This window comes from Talpa europaea (genome assembly GCF_964194135.1).
Source record: "Talpa europaea genome assembly, chromosome: 3".
Taxonomy (NCBI): domain Eukaryota; kingdom Metazoa; phylum Chordata; class Mammalia; order Eulipotyphla; family Talpidae; genus Talpa; species Talpa europaea.
Genome location: NC_140069.1, coordinates 22,167,913 through 22,191,076, shown reverse-complemented (window position 1 = coordinate 22,191,076; position 23,164 = coordinate 22,167,913).

Below are 23,164 nucleotides of genomic sequence, written 5' to 3'. Positions count from 1 at the left end.
ATGGTATTGGAACAAGAACAGACACACAGACCAATGGAATAGAATAGAAAATCCAGAAATAAACCCACAGATTTATGGTCAACTAATCTTTGACAAAGGAGCAAAGACTATGCATTGGAGCAAAGAAAGTTTGTTCAATAAATGGTGCTGGGAAAACTGGGTCGCTACATGCAAAGAATGAAGCTTGACCACTACCTCACACCATACACAAAAATCAACTCAAAATGGATTAAAGAACTAGACATAAGACCTGAAACCATAAAATATATAGAAGGAAATATAGGTGAAACACTACGTGATTTGCACATCAAAGACATCTTTACAGACACATCACCCAAAGCAGTGATAGTGAAGGCAAAGATAAACAGCTGGGACTACATCAAATTAAAGAGCTTCTGTACAGCAAAAGAGACAATAACAAAAACAAAGAGAAACCCCACCAACTGGGAGAACATTTTTGCACCCAACACTAATGATAAAGGACTGATCACAAAAATCTGCAAAGAGCTGATGAGACTCAACAACAACAAAGAAAATAATCCCGTCAAAAAATGGGCAGAAGAGCTAAAAAGAAACTTCTCTGAAGAGGAAATTCAAATGGCCAACAGGCATATGAAAAAATGTTCAACATCACTTATAATCAGGGAAATGCAAATCAAAACTACCATGAGATACCATCTTACACCAGTGAGAATGGCACATATTAAAAAACCTAGCAACAACAAGTGTTGGTGATGGTGTGGAAAAAAGGAACTCTCCTGCACTGTTGTGGGAGTGCAAACTGGTCCAACCACTATGGAGAGCTGTGTGGAGATTTCTGGACCTACTAAACATAGAGCTTCCATATGATCCAGCAATTCCACTCCTAGGTATTTACCCAAAGGACACAGAAACATCAATTCCAAAGAGCACCTGCACCCCTATGTTTATGGCAGCACTGTTTACAATAGCTAAGCTTTGGAAACAGCCCAAATGCCCAAAAATAGATGACTGGATCAAGAAGATGTGGTACATATATACCATAGAATATTAGTCGGCATTCAAAAAAGATAAACACATGCAATTTGCAGCAACATGGATGGCGCTGGAAGGGATCATGCTCAGCGAAATAAGCCAAAAAGAAAAAGAAAAATACCGGATGGTCTCACTCATAGCAGGAATCTAGAAAACTTAAATAAGGGACCAGAAAAATGAATAACTATAAGAATGCGAAAATCAAAATCAACAAAAAACTATGAACCAGAGACACTTTTTGGGGAATGAGGGGTGGGAGGGGAGGGATTGGGGTCAGAATGGGGGGGTTGCAATTGTATGGGGAATATAAAAATAAAATTTATTATTTAAAAAAAATAAAATAAAAAAATAATAAAAAATAAAATAAAATAAAATTAAAAAAAAAGAAACTAGACCACTATTACTTTTTTTTTTCTTGAAAGATTTATTTATTTATTTATACAAGCACTGGGTAGTCAGAAGCGCGGGAGGATGAGAGAATGAGCCAGAGCCAGAGTGGGGAGCAGAACAGGCAGACTGAAGAAGTACACTGCTGAGGGGAGCAGCGGGCATGACAGGAGAGGTCTGCACGCCATGTGGGACCCTCACCCAGAGGCCGGGGATGGAACCGGTGCTGCAGAGGCTGCAGGCAGCTTCACAGCCCAGCGCTCAACTGCTGTACCACCGGGGAGGTCCTAGACCACTATTACTATACAGAAAAATTAATTCAAAATGGATTAAAGACCTGAACTTAAGACTTGAAGCTATAAAATACATAGATAAAAACAAAGGAATTAAATACTGCACAGTAGCTCTAGAACTATCTTTGGGGATTTGATTCTAACTGCAAGAGAAATAAAAGCAAAAATAATCAAATGGTACTAAATCAAACTAAAAAGAACATATAAAGTGAATGAAACCATCAGAAATGAAAAGGCAATCTACTGAATGGGAGAATATATTTGAAAATCCAACATCTGACAAAGTGTTAATATCCAAAACAAGTAAAGAACACAATTAACAACAAAAAACAAGCAAATGATTAAATGGGCACATGTGAATAGACATTGCTCCCCCCAAAAAGACATCAGATGAAAAGATATTTATCATCACTTATTAGGGAAATGCTAATCAAGACCACAAATGGATATCATATCACCTGTTAGAATGGCTAGTATTAAAAAATCAAGAGTGATGAAGTGTTTGTGAGGATATGGAGAAAAGGAAACAAACCATGATACACTATGGGAATGTAAATTGGTATAGTCATTCATATTATGAAAAACATATGGAACTTTCTTTAAAAAATAAGACTAGGTGGGTGTGGGGGTGGTAACATAAATCTGGAGGGGTTCGAATACTTCTGAATCATATACACCATTGTAAACCATTGTTACCTCCATAAAAGATAAAATAAAATGAATTCAGGTTCAAGATGTGACTGCAATGTTACCACTTAAGTTTTATGCTAAAAAAGAAGGATACTTATAGTATTATGATAATTATGATTACAGATATTTTTAATCCTCTATTAAACATACATTTAATTTTCACACATACACTCACATGAATACAATACAATCCAGCTACTCCACTTCTGGGTATTTATCCAAAGAACATAAAAACACTAATTGGAAAAGATATATGCACCCCTATGTTCACTGCAGCATTACTTACAATAGTCAGGCTATGGAAACAGCCTAAATGCTTATTGATGGATGAATGGCTAAAGAAGATGTGGTATACAGCCATATATCACTTAACAGCTGAGGTATATTTTGTGAAATGCATTGTTAAGTAATTTCATCATTGTGCAAACATCACAGAATGTAATTGTAGAAACCTAGATGTATGTGGTATTATTCTAATATGAAGTTAAGCCAAAGGCTATACTTCAAATATCTGGACCCTTCTTTGGTGATTAGTTTTTTAGAGATATAATGCTGTGAAGCAAACATCTCCCAAAATCTCAGCTCTAGTCTTAGAAGATTCTCTCTGGTTGTTCAAAAATGTTTTTAGCAGTTCTCATGCTTCCTGATGAATGTATTGCATTTCTCCTAGTACTTCAACTCTTGACTTACTGTCTTGTGGGATTTATTCCAGGGATACAAAGATGGTTCAAGCTACACAAAGAAATTAAAGTAATATCTCACATTAACAAAATTAGGCTCTATTGTATTTGCTGTAAATTAGGTCATGCTACCATATGTGAAACGGTGAGGAACTACATGAATGCTAATTAAGTTAGGTCTGAACCATCTGTTTACTCATAAGGATACTTTTCTGAAGCACAAGAGCTGCTTAGAGTAGTGATAGGTGGTTACTTGAAACACAGCAGGGTGCAAGAACAAAAATAAGGGGATTGAAAGTTGCTGGAATCAGTAAATGTCCAACATAGGTTTTCATACATCATTTTAAATTTCTAATTTAAGCTCAAATTTGTGGTTAAGTCAATTTCAGTCTTAGGCAGAAGAACCAAGCAACAGCAATGATCTGAACTCTCAGTAGATACCACTTCAAAGACTTAACTAAGAAAATTTGCAGAATAACGAAGGGAAGATGAAGAAGAGACACTTTGGGAGGGGTGATAGTTTTCTTCTATCACCCAATTTAGTGATAAAGAGCAGCTACTTTAGATTTTCCTTCCCTGGAAAGAATATAAGACAATCCAAATTAGAAGCATCTGTTGGTTGTCACTGTTTCAGATCTAAGGGGAAAAAAGTAGTAAAATGTTGGTCATGATAGTGGAGGAAGAGTTATCCAGAAAATATTTTTTTCTTGATAAAGAAATCAGAATATGTGCAAGAAAAGGAAAAATGTTAAATCATACAGGCATTACAGAAAATAAAAAGGCAGAACATCTAAAATTTCTGATACACAATAAATGAATACATAAAGATAGTTAAAAAGCAATTTTATCAATGTCAAAGACAAGATTATTGCTATTTCCAGGTCAGACCTTTAGAGTGTCTTGAACTAATGTTTATTCAATGGGCTGCTAAACTTTACTTTATCAATGAAGGACTACCTACACAGAATTCACTGCGTTTGTAAACCTCACATTTTAAAATATTTGTCTGCAAAATATTTGTCTGAAGAACTAAGTTCTTTATAAACACTTGAAGGCATTCATTTGGGGGCAGCACACAACTGTCTGCTTGTTTATATTCTAGAAACGAAATGAAATAGTCTATGTGATGTATTGATTGTTCTCGATGTGTGGAAAATTCTCAATAAATTGAAAGACCAGTTATTTTTATACTAGCTATCATTTTGCCCCATATCATTTGAATCATTTTCCTGTAAGAGAAAATTCTGCATGCAAGTTGCTGCTCTAAGGATTTGGTGGCAGGAAAGTCCACCAACACTTTTGTCTAATCTCAAAGGATGAATAAAGGAGGCAGCTGGTTTCTAACATCTTTGCTCTGACAGCCCTCAGAGTCACCATAGCCTCACATGCAGTTGGGGCCATTGGTAGCTTCTGGAGAAAGAACACTTGAACATCATCAGAAAGTTAACATGTTTTCAGGGAATAGTATCCATGTGTCTCAAAGTGAAAATTAAATCCAAATTTCCTTCATCATCAAACACTTGCTGTTCCTCTTTGAAAAACTTGGTGAATCTGGTGCTCATGAAAACATGGGTTAGTGAAGATGAGTGTGAAAAGCCAACTAACACATGTCTCTTTCTCCTTTTTGTCTCTTCATTTCATGATTATAAGAATTCCCAACAGAAGAAAAGCAAGCCATGAAACAAAAAAGATATAGAAATGGTGCTATGAAAGTAATGTCATCCCACAGTTAAAGACAGAAGAAATGTTAGCTTAATGCAATACAGCTTACACTAATAAGTAAGTGCTATTCATTAAGTGGGAACTTGGGGGTTTGCAATCACTATATTATACACTATAATTTGAGTAAATTTTTTATGATTTGGTTTAATTGTTTTATTGTATCAAGAACAGAAGCTATGCCACAAAATATTTTGAAGTTTTTATTTTAAAATGTCCAGAGAATTCTTAAAAATTATTCTCAAATATAAAATGGAAATTAGAAAAACATAGTAATGGATATTTTAATATTTATAGTCACATAAATGTAAATAAAAATTTAAATATTTCAAATTAGAACCAAGTGGAATAGCAGAGGATGTGACCATAAATATTCTGATGCTTTGAAGGGAAAGTCATCAGGATTTTTAGATGGCTTGGATGTGCCATGTGAAAGAAAAAAGCTGAAAACTCTGATGTTTTCAATTTGAGCACCTGGAAGAATTATTTTACTGTGAACTGAAATTGGGAATCCATGCATGGAATAGGTTTTATGTAGGAGTGCAGAGAAGAGGGTTCAATTGGGGTCATAGTAAGACTGAAGTTTATTTTCACTAACATAAGTGACTTAATTATGAGAAGAGAAAGGAGACCAAGATGATGGCATCCAGTGAGTGAGGAGAAGATAAGTAGAAAATGAGGCTGGGGTGCTGTTTAAGGGGACAAGGGTAGAAAAAAGGAAGCCAGTGAACAGCCTATTGAAGTAGCAGAAGTTAGAATTTTTTTTTAAAGTATGTATTTCCCAAAAATTCATTTTGATTAGGTCTCTTAGTTCCCAGGATATAGTATTTCCTCAAAGTAACTGAGGGAAGAGATTTTGTTCTAGATTAATAACTTAACATTTCATAAGTTCTAATAGTGCAAAATCTTTTGAGATTATCTACTTTGAAAAATAAAAATGTTAATATTAACATAAAGTGCTACAATTATCAGTTAAACATTATATGATGTGTTGAACACTGTTGCTTTACAATGTTACCTTATCTAATTCCCACAAACACTAGGAGATAGTATTATTATTTCCTCTTATTTATAAAAGGGTCTGGGAACACACAACTATTACTCAGCAAAGCTTATGAGATCAGTTTGCTCTTAAAATCATACAGAGGCATTAAAATATATTTTATGCATTTTTTGTTATTTTGAAAAATGAAAACATTGATTTTCATACATATGTTATGAACATTTATTTTCCTTTTGGAAGCATATTTTTATTCAGTTCCATTCTAAATAGAATCAAATGTTCAAATTAATCAATCATAAACAATGTTTAACATAATTTTATATGACTGGTCCCAGTTTAAAAGTTGATATGCCATCAGGGCAGCCATATTGAATTGTTCTTAGAAAGAGCAGTAAAAAGTAAATTATTACAAGGGTGGGAAGTGCACAAGGGACTATGGTGATGGTGCATGGGAGAATTGGTGGTAGGAATTCTATGGGGACTACACCTGAGAAAAGAAAGCAAATGTGCAAAAATGAATAATGATGTAAAATATATATAAATAAATTATAAAAATAAAATAACTGATTAAAATATCATTCTTTAATGACATTTAAATGAAAAATATGTCAATGATATATATTAGATAACTTTAATTTTGAAAATCAAGTATTAGTTTAGCAAAATTTTTCAAAAAGCTGAAACTATAGGCATTCCAAAAGATGGGTTTAATTGATGTAGGAATTTTTATCAATAACTTAGAATTCATAAGTCATTATTTATTGAGTAAAAATTATAAACTATAACTTTTGAGATGATAAATCTGGTGTACAGGTACTGGGTCTAAATAGTAAAATACAGTTGTGTATATATTAGTTCTTAGGGAGTGAAGAACAATTGCCTGAATGAAGGAAAGGAGATTAACCAATTACCATTAGCTCTGGAGAAAATGCAATCACTGGATTTTCCACAGAAAAGAGCAAACTTCTCTAGGCTGTTCTGCGAGGAATCTTGTGGTGCCAAAAGCAAATCTGGATTACTCATCAGTGGCTGGTCCTCTGACAAGTGTGGTTTCCTGCTTGGTATGTCATACTCTGTGCTGCATTTGACTACTGCATTTTACTACTGCCAGCAGGGCCATGGACTACCACCCCTACATCATCAGGCCCTATGGAAGATCCCAAGATATTCCTATCCTTGGGCATCTTCTTCAGAGAAAAACATGAAAAGGAGTATTGCTAGTGAAAAGAAGGGGCCTTTCCCTGGTGGAACAGGCAGTTGAGCGCCATGCAGTGAAGCTGTTCGCAACCTCCACAGCGCCAGCTCGATCCCGGCCAGAGGCAAGGGTCCCACAAGGCGCGGCAGACCTCCCTGCCTCACCCGCTGCTCCACTCAGCAGTGCTCTTGGTCTGTCTGTCTGTTCTGCTCTCCACTCTGTCTCTGGTGAATTCTTTCACCCTCCTACGCATCTGGCTTGTACCCTGGTTCTTGTATAAAATAAATAAATAAATCTTTTAAAAAAAAGGTGAAAAGAAGTAACAAAAGGGCTAATTGGGGAAGGAAAATCTCATTGCTTTGCCTTGGTAATAGTAGAGCTTCCATATGATCCAGCAATTCCACTCCTAGGTATTTACCCAAAGGACACAGAAACATCAATTCCAAAAGAGCACCTGCACCCCTATGTTTATAGCAGCACTGTTTACAATAGCTAAGCTTTGGAAACAACCCAAATGCCCAAAAATAGATGACTGGATTAAGAAGATGTGGTACATATACACCATGGAATATTACTCAGCATTCAAAAAAGATAAACACATGCAATTTGCAGCAACATGGATGGTGCTGGAAGGGATCATGCTCAGCGAAATAAGCCAGAAAGAAAAAGAAAAACACCAGATAGTCTCACTCATAGCAGGAATCTAGAAAACTTAAATAAGGGACCAGGAAAAAGAATAACTACAAGAAAGAAAATATCAACAAACAACTATGAAGCAGATACACTCTATGGGAGGTGGGGGTGGGGAGGGGAGGGATTGGGGTCAAAATAAGGGGATTGCAATTGTATGGGGAATATAAAAATAAAATTTATTTAAAAAAATAATGGGGGTTATAAACTGATTTTTGAAATAGAATTATGATTATAAAAATATTCATATTTTTTAAATGAAAGATACAATGCTCTCTTTTCCTGTTTCCCTAGAGTGTCTCTGGTAGGCATATTCAATCAGTGAAAATATGGAAAGCTGCATCAAGGAGAGAATACAGGATAACAGGAAAAGTTAGGATAAATTTCAATATTCAAGGTGTCCAGAAGAGTGAGTGGAGCTGTGGGGGCTCACAGGCTTGATCTGTGTTTTCATCTTTCAGTCACTCATAATGTTTTCACATCTCTGTGTCTATGTGGCAGAATAAATATGATCAGGCGGGCTGACTAGCTATTTGAGGGTAACATCCTTGTTACCACCTCTTTTATGAAATAAAGTCTTTAATCAAAATCAACTCTTGTATTATCTTCTGTCATAAATTTTGAAAGATTATTTGTTAAAATGTGAATAAATGATTATATTTTTACCTACTCCTATCTATCCATAATGACGGGATTAAAGAAGTCTCTAAATGAGAGCATTCAGACTCTGGCTGCAGTTAGCATTGAATAAGAAACCTCCTATTCCTCTTAAGTTCTTGTGCCTCATTCACACAAGACCTGATACAATTATATACATTTTATGATTTTTTTTGATAGCCTAAATCAATCTTGAAATTAGACTCTCCTGTTTACCCAACTATTTGGAGTTAACCATAGTTTCTCCCTTCATATCTTGGTGATATTGGCTGCACTTTTGGCCAGTTATTACCTGACATTATGACTCCTTTCTTTGCTACCAGTTGTCTTCAAATGAATTTTTCTTTTAAGATGGCATGCCTTCACAGAAGTGCTCTTTTATTAATTGTGAATTTATCAACATACACTAGTAGTCTAGTAATGGTAGGGTTTTTTTTTAAAAGGTAATATTGGTTTATAACACTGTATATGATTTAGAGGTATAGGAAGTATATTTATCTTATATATTTATAGGTATATATAAGAATATACCTATAGGTATAGGTATATTTATAACACTGTATATGATTTAGAGGTATAACACCTCCTTCAGGTGTTACCACATCACATCTACCAACAAGACAACATAGTCCTTCATCATAGCCCATTGTGCTATCTTCCCCCTTTGCTCTTTCCCTCCCCTGCTCCCTCTGATAGGCTCAGTTCCAAAATCAGATCTCTACAATTCGTTACTGGTTTGATGTATCTAACTGTGTTTTGTTTCTCTATATTCCACATATAAGTTACAGCATCTGGCATTTGTTTTTTATCTGCTGAATTACTTTGCTTAGCATAATTCCTTCTAGTTCCATCCGTGTTGTCACTAATGACAAGAGCTTATCATTTTTTATAACCAAGTAGTATTCCATTGTTTATATATACCACATCTATTGATACGTTCATCTGTCTTTGGGCATATAGGTTGTTTCCAGAGCTTGGATTTTATAAATAGTACTAGAATGAATACAAGTGCATATTTCCCTTAAAATTAGTGTTTTTCCATTTTTTGGTAGATACCTAGTAGAAGAATTGCTGGGTTATATGGTAGATTCATTTTTAATATCTTGAGAAACCTCCATTCTATTTTCAATAGGGCTTGGATCAGTTTATATTCCCACCAACAGTGTACTCCAGTTCCTTTTTCTGCACATCCTAGCCAACACTTGTTTCTGATATTTTGATGCGGGTCATTTTCACAGGTATAAAGTGGTCTCTTATTATGGTTTTCATTTGCATTTCCCTGATGATAAGTGATAATGAACATTTTTTCATATGCCTGTTGGCCATCTATACATCTTCTTTGGAGAGTGCCTACTTAGCTCTTCTGCCTATTTTTTTAATTGGGTTCTTTGCTTTCTTTTTGCTGAGTTGTATGATTCCATTGTAAACTTTACATATCAGCCTTTTGTCAGACATGTGGAGGGAAAATATTTTCTCCCATTCAGTAGGGTGTCTTTTTGTTTTAGTGACAGTTTCTTTCACTGTACAGAAGCTTTTTAGTTTAATGAAGCCCTAAATTATTTATATTCTCTTTTGTTTTTCTTATTGTTGGAAATGTATCCACAAAGACATCAGTAAAACTCATTGTTTGCAGACAAAATGATAGCATATACAGAAAACACTAAAGACTTAACTAAACAATTAATTGAAGCAATAAATTAATTCAGAAAAGTGGCAGGGTACAAAATTAATATACAAAACATCAGTTGTATTTATGTTTACAAACAATGACCTAGAAGAGGAAGAAATTAAGAAAACAATCACATTTACAATTACATCAAAAGAAATTAAATACCTGGGAGTAAATTTAATGAAGGAGATGAAAATCCTATAGAGAAAAACTACACTGTCTTTAAAAGAAATAGAAGATGACACAAGAAAAGGAAAGATATTTTCTGCTCATGAACTGAAAGAATTAACATTGTCTAAATGGCTGCCTTACTCAAAGCAATATACAGATTCAGTGCAATCCCTATCAAAATTTCTATAGCATGCTTCAAAGAAAAAACATTATTGAAATCCATTTGGAACCACAAAAGACCCAAACAGCTAACACACAATATTGACAAAAAAAAAAGGAAGAATGGTAGTATAACAGCCCCAGACTTCAAATTATACTATAAAGCTATCATAATCAAAACAGTATAGTACTAGGCCAAAAATAGAAACAGAGACCAGTGAAACAGAATTGAGAATCCAGAAATAAACCTACACCTATATGGACAGTTAATCTACAACAAAAGAGTCAAATCTATACATTGGAGAAAGAAAAGTCTCTCCAACAGTAGACATTTTTTTTTTTAAAAATGCCTATTTTAAACCAGATTTAAGGTAAAAAGTGAAGAAAATAATATTTGTTAGAAAAAAATGCTTACTTTAGAAATTCTTAACAACCTAAATTAGTGTTAATAGGTTTCTAAGGTCCTCTTAATAAATTAACATTATTTTCTTTTGATGTTTCATTGAATGTTAATGTAGTGTACTGGGTGTACTCATGAAAAAAATAAAAAAGAAAAGAGAAAAGAAATTTGTTCATTTAATGCATAGAATTCTCATTTTCCTTTGGATGTCATAGAATCTAGTTTATTTACCCATTTCCAGTCTTTATAATTTTCTACATAGATGAATGACTATATTTTTCTATTCTTAATTTAAAAAAAGGTAATGAGAAAAAGTTATGCCAGTGCAACTAATCTTTAGATAGCTAGTGCCAGGAAAGCAACATTCATAATAATGTCCTCACTGGCTTTTCTTTTGGAATTATGGTGCCAGGGAAAATGATTTACTGCCAGCCTGGGCTGAGACTTGAGCTTTGTAGAAAAGATTTATTGGCATCAACTTTGCATAAAGCCATAATCATCCCTGAAAAGACATTTGTCATTATAAACCCTATTTTCAGGTGCCTGACACTTTCCATAAAACTAGGTTTCAAGTGGAAAAGTCATTTCAGTTTTCAGATCCTTTATTCCAGTATTTCTTGATTATTTAAAAGTATATCGTTTCTCGAGCTTTCTGGACATTCTAAGGCAATGTTTCTGGGACCTATTCCTAGGTTTCCATGAGGCAGAGGGGTGGGAATGCTAAATGTGCATTTTAAACTAGTGCTGTTCCAAGTTGAAGACTTTGAGGAATACTCTTCAGAAAAAGCAATACAGAATCCTATGTATAAACTTGCCTCCTACTTTTTCATGTGTAGCCTTGTACGATTTATGTGGCCTCTTAGTTTTATTTCCCCTAGGCACATATCCTTCAATATGCTTTAATTGACAATTATTTCCTCCAATATGCTCTATTCATGAAATGTGAAGTTTCAAGAAAATAAAGTAAGGAATAACAAATTGATCTCTTGATCAAAAACAAGAAACCTAAAATTCACTTGTGGGAAGTAGCAATTAAGACAAGGCCACAGCTCTTATTAGGGGACATAAACAAGAGCTAAGGTTTATAGCGAGATGGATAATCAAGGAGGCCTGGACTTGGGACACCAGTCACAAGGAAGATTAAGAAGATCAAAATATTCCTCAAGTCCCAATGACAGGCTCTCAAATTTGAACAGAATTTAAAGTGCATAATGCACTTTAAGGTAGCCTGAAATAGCTAAGTATTTACTTTACCATGCTCCATAACTTGCTAAGAAACTATGTCCAGATTAATTAGTCCATCATTTACTCTTTCTTATCTGTGTCATAAATCAGAGGAGTTCAAAAGTCAACCTAAAGGCACTTATGAATTTCAATTGATTCCAAATGTAGGGTCATTATATATTTGCTTTTTTTAATAAAATAATTTATAGGAAGCATCTTTATAATATGGATTTGTGAGTTTTAACTGAGGTCACATTTAAGATTTTTAAATTATGAATTTATGTGATGGTTGCATTTCGCTTTCTCTTTGAAACTCATTGAAAAATTTCCTGTAATAAGGATAAAACAGAGAAATCAGTCAAAAGAAAGAAACCACCAGTGGAGGTACATTATATCATGTATCTGTTTTTTTCAGGATTATCCATTTTGATATTATAGGATATACTACTTAGCTTGTTTATTTTAAGATGAGAAACATATTCAAGGGAGTTTTTTGCCTACTCACAAAATATTCTATGAATACTTCAAGTAAAAGCAAAAATTTGGAAAATATATATTCTTAATATGCAAATCTTATTTAATCTAATGTATATTACAGAGACAGATATATTTACTAATTAAAAATTAAACATTGTAATAATATCTGAATTTGTTTAAATGCTTTAATACTGGACTGACATTTAGTCTGGATCTTTTAAATAGGTTATAGATTATTAGAAAGTACTTCTTCATATACTAGAGGTAAAAAACTTCAGACCTTGACTTAAAAACTACTTCCTCCAGGAATCCTGTCCTGATCTCAAGGTTAGGTATAATAGTACTTGAGCACACTTCTATCATGACATTCATTGTTCTTAATTGCAATTGCCTACTTATGGTTCTATCTCATATAAAAAAACAAACACAAGAATTCATTAAATATTTTACTAAACACTGCTCAAAGTTTTAATTACCTCTTTTAATAATAACAACCACCTAGTGAAGTATTATTATTATTATTACCCTATTATAAAAATGAGGAAATAGAGTGGTAAAGTGTTAAGACTGCCCAAGGAATTATACCCAATGCTGGTATAATACCGGGCACTTAGCATTCAAATAGTCATTGAATGAATAAATGAAATCAGAGCTGAGGGAGACAGATAAATACTAGAGCTTTGGAGGAAAAGGAGAGGGTAAGAGCTGGAAAGATTTAGATGGATTTACAGGAAAATGGAGAATATTAGGCCTGGGGAACTTAAAACAAGCAATGAGAATAAGTATATGGTGTGATTTGTGGACTTTGAGGAGACTAACTTAACTTCAAAAGAAGAATCATGCAGACTGGTAGCATGCTAGGCAGGATGAAGTCAAATTGTAGGTCTTAGAATCCAGGCAAAATAACTTGCTGAAACAGAAAGTCACTAAAAGATTATGTGTATGAGAGTGACACAGTAACATCTGATTTTCAGTGTAAGCATTATGGTAGGAGCACAACTATCTATGTACATTTAAAAGAATGCCTATTTTACTTAAATGGGTAATCCCAATTTTTCCTCTAAGTTATCATAGGACAACTTAGTTCCAATTTTTTCAGAGTCCTTGAAAAATATTGTTAATTATATAAAATTCATTAACCTAAAATCCTCCAGTGCACAAACCTTCTAATATTAAACAACAACACACACACATATATATCTATACACAAACACAGGAGTAGAGGGTTTTTATTTTTATGTATCTATAGACATTTATGAAATTCATATATACAAAAGCTTTCAAAACAAAATATAAAGAAATAAAATACATATCAAGAAACATATCTAAAAAAATGAATGAGCTTAACCATCCTTTTATTCTTCAATCCATCATCTGTTTATTCATTCAGTAGGTATCTGAGTATAATGGAGTAGGTAAAAGCCCAAGTTCTAAAGCCAGATTCTCTGTGTGTGAGTCTTGAATATTCCAGTTACAGGTTGTGGGACATTGGGCATGTCGTAGTGTACTCACTGTTAAATTAGGAATAGTAATAGTACTTGTGTTAAAGGATTGTTGTAAGGATTGAATTAATTAATACATTTAAAATGCTAAGGGCAGCACAAGACATGTGTAAATGTAATATTTGCATTTTTGTTACCATTATAGTCTCTATGCTTGGTCAATTTAAGTCTCCTTCTTAGGACAAATACTAATCCTTTTGACAGCACATTAATCCTCAAAATTCTCCTAAAATGAATTTAATTCTCAAGATGTGCAAAATATGCCTATTCTAGGCAATTTCTTGTTCGTAAAGAGAACCTTGGTAAAATGGAAAGTGAATGTTGTTAAAACACAGATATTGAGAGAATTCTCACTAGGCAAACCACATTCTGCAGCCTAAATACAGACAAGCTTTATATCAGAGATGGAGTTAAAGCACTTAACTTTCTGGGTGAAAGTAGAAGAAAGAGAATAAAAATTATAGGGAAAAATAGAAACCAGTGTTCTAATTCTTGTTTAATTCTACTGACCTTCATGACTTTGCCTCAAAATGGATGGGAAAGGAAAGTGTATGGTGACATGGGTCACAGATGAGCAGGTGTTTCCCACCTCTGTAAAGATCTGCTTTTAGACTCTAGAGTAATCTAGGAATGCAATTATCCTACACTCTATGGTGTTCTTGTTCTCTCTTGTTCTTTTTTCTACTCCATCTTTTTTTTTTTTTTTTTTTTTTTTTTGGTGCCTCTTATATCTGTCTTTTCCCCAGTCTCAGCTCTCATTTCATAAGGAGTCCAGTGTTACTATCTATTCCCTCATTTTCCTTTTTTTTTTGTCCCCCTGAGGATCTTCTCTCTTCTGTAACCCTTACTTCAGTGCTATCTTTCACATAAATTCAATCTGCCTGACAAGCATCTACCATCCACTTCATACTAGCAGTGTTTTGAGAAAAAACAGAAGTTAGAAAGGGAAGGGTTCACCAGTTCCCAAAATGCTAACTGGCTGAGTGGATTGGTGGAGGGTGAGGGGTGGGAGGCAGTTAGGGGACAGCATCTGTGTAAATCCTTCACAGCTGGAATTCATGGTGGCTTTCACTTAGAGATTCTCAGAGAATCTAAAACTCCCAATTTAAAAACACAATTTGATTCCACACTAAGTGATTTCTATCTTACAATTTTAGAAAAAAACTCCATGATTTTATTTAAATGGGCATTCTAGTGGCTCTAGGCAGAATGTCAGGTTCACAGGTTAAGACCTAAGTGTGGCTGATGGCCTTATGTGCCACTGTCTCAACATATCTAGGGACTATTCTATTTCCTGAAGTATGAACCAACAATGCAGCTCTTTTCCACCAACGATAGTAGGTTTTTTGGGATTTTGTTTGTTTGTTTTACAAACCTGGCCTTCTTATGGGGTTGACATCATTGTTGCTGGATCTAATGAGGGTTTCTCCAATGGAACATTCCAGCAGAGTGACAATGGAAACAAGCATTCGTCTAAGTAAAATTACTTTCACTTCTCTCCTAAAATCATCAGTTTTCATGCAGACGACTGGAACTAACTTCGATAATTTCTAACTACCAGACACTGAACAATATCATGTGTCACCTGTGGTTTAAAGTGTTATGACAAGGTTTAATTTCTTGGTTTTATGGAGGTTAGGCTCTTTCAATTATTTTTATAAGCTATTAGTACTCTGGCCAAGTTTGCTGCCCCTATTATGCCAAAGCCTTGGAAAGATTAAGAGATGAATTTTTAGGGGTCATTCTCCTATGTAAATCTAAATGTCACAGAAGGAATGAGGAAAAACCATTTTCATGAAGGCCAGTCTATATATGAGGGTGTATGGCTGCCCCATCTGATTCACCCATTTTTCCTAACCATGATCTCTCCATGATCCCTCCACTAAGAAGGAAAGGAACAAGAAAATGTAGAAACCTACAAATACTAATATTCATTCCTATGAAGTACAAATATTAATTTGTGGAGTCTTTGAGATAATGTGGTAAAGTAAAATTAAAATTAAATGGGGGGGCATCAAATTAGTTTTAAGAGAATAGGATGATGGAATAAATAAGATGAAGCCAGAAGTGACGTTAACATCCTGAAGACATTTTAGAAGTTATGCACATTTTCTGCAAGAGAGGCACATCTTTTTTTGTTTGTTTTCTTAATTTTTTTTTGTCTTGTAGACATCAGGAAAACCAGATAAGAATTGGATCACTGAGTTATGCCTTTTATAGACCAAACAGCATGTATTGATAACCAAGTATGAGTGGAAATGTTCTCATATGTTAGGACAAATGACATTTTATTTGGGATTATTTGTTGAAAAAGTATAAAGAATCTAGGAACAATTTCTTCTGTCACTTGAGCTTCCCAACTTAAACGAGCTTATGATGAGACTATAATTTAGGGGTGTTTAATATAAAAAAAACTTGCCTAAAATCTAAGGAATCTTATCCCAAAAAACAAAACAATATTCCAGAGTATGGCTTTTTCTATATTAGCATGGCCCAACACTTGCAAAACTTTAGGAACTTCACTGAGATTTTGAAAATAAGATGACTAATTTCATTATTTATTTAAAAACCTACTCAATGTAAAATGATAAAATGAAATTAAAATTAAATGGGGTATAAAATTGGGTTTAAGAGAATAGGATGATGGACTAAATAAGATGAAGCAAGGGGCCTCCCTGGTGGCAAAAGGGGTTAAGCACTGCACTATGAAGCAAACCTCAGCCTCTGCAGCATGAGCTCGATCCCCAATCCCCGATTCCTGGCCGCTAAGGAGAAACCACATGGTGAAGCAGACCTCTCCTGTCTCGCCCGCTGCTCCCCTCAGCAATGTATTTCGTCAGTCTGCCTGTTCTGTTCCCCACTCTGTCTCTAGTGGATCCTCTCACCCCCTGCATCTCTGGCCTGTACCCCAGCTCTCGTATGCATAAATAAATCTTAAAAAAAAAAAGATGAAGCAAGAAGTGAGGTTAACACTCAGAATGCTTTAAGAACTTGTGTACATTTCCTGCAGGAAAGGCATGTCTTTCTTTCGTTTATTCTGCTTTTTCTTTACATCAAGTATGCAAAATTGGGTCAAGCAACCACACACATAGTAGACTTCTTATGTATTTAATTATTTATGTGTTTTTTTTTAAGTAATGGAAGGAGCACACTTAAATCTAACCCTACAAATGCTTGAAAAAACAAGAGGCATATATCTGACTCTTTCTTAACAGCCAAGGGAAACAAAGGAACAGAATCAGTAATACGATTTATAATATTCATAAAATAATGATAAAACACAATGATTTATTCTAGTACTATAAAGAATTTTCTTCTGTTAGTCTCATAATGGAAGCAAAAAAAAAAATCCAACAACATCCCTAACAACACATTTAGCAGTTTTACATACTTTGATTCTGTTTATTGTATTGAGTGTGGTTAGGTTTGGCTAGCCCATGTCTATAATATAAACATATACAAAGTACAAACTTTATGCAGCTCAGCCTACAGAACAAAACATATCTTGAACTGCCATATCTTGAATTTTCTAAGTGATAGATAGATATACATTTCAGTGGCAATTAAATGGGCACAATGCCTGTCTATCCCTACATGATCCTATTAATAACATTAAAAGGCATGATTACCCATGCATCCAACAAACGCAGCACCTTTACATAAAGACTCTAATTTGGATGGCATTGCTTCTGTTTTTCTTGGTTTATCATCAAAATACTGCTACTTTATTTACTTACCAAGTATTCACCTATTATTTGGTAGGTACTACTCTAAGTACTGAGAATACAGTTGTGAACAAAAATAGACATAGTTTCTTGCATTGATGATCTGACATGGGGGAATGCACTTGCAGGTGAATTTAGAGACAATAGGGGGACAGATGATGTAGCGCCTTGTAGGATACATTAAGAGTCTTCAAATTTTACTCTGAGGGAGATGTGTAGCCATTAAAAGATTTGGAGCAGAATGACATGATCTTGTTTGAGGAGAATTTGTCTTGGGAAAGGACAGTAACTAGAAACTTTTCTAAAACCAGTTTAGTGAAATAATCCAGGATAGATTAAAAATCAGAATTATTCTGTGTCTCCTAGAGTTATTTTCCATACTTTATCCTCTCTACTAAAGCTTCTCTATTATTTTATAGCACTGTACATAACAGGAGAATAGATTCATACCTCCGCAGATATGTATCATCAAATTCCACCCACCACCAGAGAACCGATATCTCTTTATTATATACCCCAGTTTATGATATTATTTCCTCTTTTAGTCAGAAGCCAATACTTAACCTCTTGCCACCATTTCTGTCCCCTCAACCTTTATTGTGCCCATTTATTTTGTCCTCCCTTTGGCTACAAATAATGAACTGTCCATGCTCCCTTTACATGTCCATTAATCCCATCTCCTACCACCTACTCAAGTATATCACTCCAGAATTTGCCTTTTCTTTCTACTACATAATCAATTTTTACTGCTCCTTTGAATCACTCCTATAAGCACAAAAATATGCTAATAATTTCCCATTATTAAAAAAAAAAACCTCCTCTGATCTCATTCCACCATCCACATGATTGGGTCAGAAAGAATCGGCACACATATACACACACACACATATATATAGGGTATATGCATATATATGGTATACACACAGTGGAATACTACTCAGCTATTAAAGAAAATAAACTCTTAATTACATTAATTACAACATGGGTGGAACTAGAGGGGATTATGTTAAACAAAATAAGACAGAAGGAGGAAGACAAGTGCTGGATGATGTCACTTATATGTTGAATAGAGAAAAATTAAAAAGGGGTCAAATAAAGCTAAATCAATAACAAACTATAGAAACCTGACTGTAGAAATGAGGCTATTAGAGGGGGAGGGAGAAAACAGAGTGGGGATAGAGCACAATGGACTATGGTAGAAGATTATTAATGTCTTGGTAGAAGGTGTGGTATGGTAATAACACCTGAAGGGTTAGAGCTAATACCTCTAGAACACAACATTGTAAACCAATGCTACCTCAACTGAAAAAAATAATTATCAGTAGAATAAACAGTAGAATGAGAGGAAGGTTTTACTGGACAGTGTTGTAGGTGATAAGAATGGAAAATCAGGTAAGACAGAAACCCAGTTTTCAAGTTTTCAGTTGCCTGGTTGACTCTTCTCATTAATTAAAGAGTATTCAAGAGCTGAACTGGTTCCATGTTAGGGTAAGTTAGACCTGCTTACCTGATGGGATTCCAGAAAATTTTAATTTATTTCTGAAAGTCTAGGTTAATGTAACATTGCTTTTGGTTCTGAAAGATAGACAAGGAGCTGCAAATCTCTCCCTCACCTTCAAGGTTTGAACTGGTAAGAACTGGAGGTACATGGTGTCATTGTAGGGCCACACTATGGTAAATGAGAATTGTATCAGGACCATAACATCTGTACAAGAAAATCTGCTCTCTTTAGTCATTAATTCTCTAATATCAAATTATTTTACCTTAGAGGAAAAAACTGCTTCTCTGTTGGTTCCTAAGACAGTTGAATGTGGTACTTTACATTTTTGAAAACATATCAGTTTGGGCATTTACTCAAAATGGACAAATTCCACATTTTAGAAATGACTAGTTCTTATTCAAGCTTCAACTTCCAAGTAGTTTGAATATTAAGAACTGGTTAAAACCAAACCCACAAAATACTCCAGGATGTGTAAATCATTCTTCAATTGTCAACCACCACCATACTTCAATTTAGAAAAGAATAAAGAGATTTTCCAGTTAATCAAGTCTAAATGTTTTAACCTAGTTTCAGATTGAGGACAAAATACCCCAAAGTCACACACACACAAATACAATAGCACTCACTTTTTTTTTTTTTTTGAGGAATCGTCTCTTATGTATTCTCTAAGAAATGGTATAAAACTGAGTTACCAGTCATTACTGATAGAGGCGAGAGGAATGCTGATGATGTGAACAGAGCTGAAGGAAAGTTGTCTAGGTAATCAAAATACCAGACTTCCATTTAGACCCCTGAATAGTTTCCAAAATTTTTTGAGGTGGTTAAGTCTATCTTCTGCATTATTTCTCAAACACATTAGGGTATTGCTACCATGTGTGTTTTCATTTTTGTTACTGTTTTTATAATTTACCCTAATTGAATGAAAAATGAGGGTATGAAGTAAAGCATGGGGGTTCTTGACGCTTTTTCTCTTTTAGCTTCACACATTAAGCACAGACTTGCCCCCTGCTGATTCTTATAACACTTTGTAGGAGGCCCTGATTCAATGATCATTCTTTGTGACTTGCACACAACTGTCAGCTACACTTGTGGATGATAGAAATGGAGGAGTTTTGGGAATTGCAAATCAAGAGTTTTGGCTGTATGGTCTTTCAGTTGTGCCTGACAAAATCCCAGCCCCAAACAAAAATTTACCAAATTAGTCATCATTAGGCCTCTATCATTATTCTCATTATTTTGAATATTTTTTATATTCTTTTAAAATTTTCCTCAACATGTTAATTGAATGAAGTGGGGATTATATGATTTTGTTATAATTATTAGCTTTACAAATGATTTATTAACTCACTGTGAATAGAACAGGGTGATTAACATAATTTGTGGTAAATTTCAATATTCTTTTTTTAAAGATTGGCTTTTAATACTAGGACTTATATTAAATAATTTAAAACTAGTAGTAATTGCTTCTATTGAGGACTTGAGAAAGAAAGGAAAATAAGTTCTTCATTGTAAACATATTTATACTGATTTTTTTCAATATAGATTCATTATTAAAAACATTGTCTTATTAAACATTTTATTCAAGTCATATTATAGACTAATTGCAAAACACTTTTTCTTTTAACAAAGATAGGAGGAATTAAAGGCTTATCTAGAGGTCCCAGATCTATCATAGTTGGATAAACAACAAAAAACTAATATTCCAATATTTTACTATGCATTTTCTTCTCTTACATACCACATTTAGAATTGTTTACAAATAAATTTCTATTTCCAATATTCATGTTAGGACACTCTTTGTATTTTTATTCCTTGACAGCTACCCAACATTTATTTTATTTGAAGCATATTTTTACCATTATTGATTATGTTTTTTCCCAAAAATGATTTTCTCTAGTGACAACTGAAACTTAAGTGATGATTAGAATGAAAGAGATTTTAAGAGTTTTTCCAGAACCAGGGTCACTGGTGACATTTCCATAAATCACAAATAATCTCAATACAGACCATCTTACAGAGAAGCCTCACTCTAATAAACTTAATATACACAGGTTAAAATAGCTTTGTTGTATTTATCTTTCACTGTGTATGATAATAAAACCAAAGTTCTGTCATCAACAATTATTAATCATCCATATAGAGAATTTTAATAAAACATATTATGAACCTGAGGGTGGGGGCAATAGAGGGGAGACACAAATGTGATCCAATTTATAAAAGGACATGGGGGTCCCTATTACTCCACCACATCTGTTTGCCATATGTTCATAAATCACATCAATGTTTTGAACATTTCTCCTAGCACCTTCCTGTCACTCTGGTTTTATAGTTCATAATTTTAGCCCTTCTCTCTCTACACACACAAAAATTCTTATTATTATATTTCAGACTTGAGAGTGACATTTGACCAAGTATTAAGTCAAGCAACTGCAGCTAATGGCTGTGGTTAGTGCCCAAGGACCCTCCTATTTCTTGAGATTTGGTCATGGCAAAAAAAATCAGGAACAAAACGTCTGGTTTATTCTAAAGAAGCAAGAAAAATAATATGAAGACTCCAATGACTACCCCCAAACCAAAAGTGTTGCATTTTGAGTCTGAACCTATGAAACTGAGTTGCCAAAAAGAAGGCTACAAACTTAGAAAAAGATGGGTTTTCTTTTTTTGCAAACAGGATCCTCAAAAATACCATGTACACTGCTCTGTTTATTTTCATTTCCCAGTGATGCTAATGCATATTTATGTTAATATGTTGGGCAGTGTGTATCCACCAGGAATTTACCTTCTCTGACAACTAAAACATGTAAAGACAGAATAACAGGATTCAAGCCTGCATTTTCAAGATAATCTATGTGATCTGTTTGTTTAATGGGAAAAAAAGAAAGCTAAATGAAAATACAGAGACAACCAAAATTAATAAAGTGATATCATACAGAGGAAACTGAGGTCTCTGGCCATTATGGTTGTTTAAGCCTCATACCTCCCCCTACCCTTGCTCCAAACTTATAGTACAATTGAATAGAATATAATCACCACAAAAACATTCATATCCATGGCTAAATTTGAAAAAAAAAATAAGAAAACCACACACACAGTTTAAAAATGAACAGAGTCAACCTGAAGCCAGAACAATAAATGGAAGCTACAGGACCCGGTTATTTTAAGTCACTCATATTTTAACCTGGGAGTAGAGAATTGGAAAAAAAAAAGACAGAAGCTGAGTGTGCAGTCCAGGGGGCATGGGAAACTATAGGTATATTTCCAGCATAAAACAGAAAGCCAGGAAGGGGCTAGAAAATTTCCCTCCATTGGAATGGGAATTTGGGAAGAAAATGGGTTCTCTGTCTTAGGTCATAGAAAATTAATTTCTCTCATCTGGGAGAAATCTAAACTGATACTATATGGAGATAAAGGGTCTAGTTCACATGTTATGTTTAGTAAAAGAATCTTGAGTCAAGAAATTATTTTGATGGTTGTTTGAGAGACCTATGGGATTTGCAGCCTCTATGATGACTTCACAACACTGAACCATGGCATATCCTTTAAAAACAATTCAATATGAAGATAGATTTAAAGTATAAAATTTGAAGGACTCAAGGAAATAGATTTCTATGAGAACTGAGTGTCTCGACAAATGAGTTCACGTTTTAAAATTTATGTAAAAATACAACAATGTGAAAACCAATTTGCTTACCCAGTGCATGTATAAACGAACAAACAAACAAATAAATAAAACATGCCTCTATAAAAAGAAAAAAAAAATTCAAAGATATAAGTTAGAAAGAAACAAAACTCACAAGGACAGCATCTCCTAAAAAATAATAGTTTGAAAAAGAATAAAATGGAAATCCTGGAAATGAAAAAATAACAATTGAAAAGTTCAATATATGAACTCTTCCATATATTAAACACAAATAAAGAAGAAATTTGTAAATTGGAAAACAGATATAAAAAATTCACTTGAAATCTTTATGTACACACACAAGTAACATGATCGTAACATACTATATG